Source organism: Hipposideros armiger, unplaced genomic scaffold (genome assembly GCF_001890085.2).
Source record: "Hipposideros armiger isolate ML-2016 unplaced genomic scaffold, ASM189008v1 scaffold_465, whole genome shotgun sequence".
Taxonomy (NCBI): domain Eukaryota; kingdom Metazoa; phylum Chordata; class Mammalia; order Chiroptera; family Hipposideridae; genus Hipposideros; species Hipposideros armiger.
Window position 1 is genome coordinate 23,837 of NW_017731815.1, and position 804 is coordinate 24,640.

An 804-nucleotide genomic window follows, 5' to 3' on the forward strand; every position below is an offset into this window, starting at 1 on the left:
GGTGAAGCAACGTCCTCCACAACTAGACTGAAGAACAAAAGATCAGCAACTTGTCTGCTCTCCTCCCCCAATTCCCCAATAAAATCTTAAAAAAAAAAAAATCAGCAGGGCAGGACAAACGGGTTAACCAGGTTGATGGAGACCCAGATATGGTGGCCACCTGGATGTGCAGGCTGGGTGGGGGGAGGGCTCAACAAAGGAACAGTGGCTCTGCTGCACTTTTCTCTGGGCGAAAGCCACACCTCCAGCCCTTGCTCTAAAGCCAGACAATTCAGTTCCTCTCTGTATGTCCCTGGTGCCCTTTGAGCTGCTGCCCCAGTGCTGAAGCTCAGAGCGAGTAATTCTGTCAATGAGTAAGTCTCTGTGTGGGCCCTTTAAGAGGAACACCTGGGACTCCAGCCCCCCTCCATCTCACTCAGGCACAATCACCACTGGTTTTCACAGCCAGAAGTTATGGGGACTGTGTCCCCAGCACTGGAGCCCTGGGCTGAGGAGCTGGTGTGAAGCTGGGACCACTCACTCCTCAGGGAGACCGCAGCACCCGAGATATCCTTCCTCGGGTCCCAAACCACACGAGGGTGTGGGACCAGCCCGTTCCATGTCCACTTCTTTTACCAGTTTCGGGGTGGCTGCTTCTGTATGTCCTTAGTTGTAGGACTTCTATTCAGCTAGATGTCAGGCAATTTTCAGTGATGGTTGTTCTATAATTTAGTTGTAATTTTGATATGGTCATGGGAGGAGGCGTGCACAGCATTTTCCTACTCTGCCCTCAACCAAAACCCTTTGTTTATATTCTTTAACTTG

The 804-nt window shown here is 51.0% G+C and overlaps 1 protein-coding gene across 1 annotated transcript in view; it reads left to right on the forward strand.

Annotated features, from left to right (window-relative positions):
• CFAP69 (cilia and flagella associated protein 69) overlaps positions 1-804 on the forward strand; it is a 43,672-nt gene that overhangs the window by 23,816 nt on the left and 19,052 nt on the right. The gene's annotated exons all lie outside the window — the stretch shown is intronic.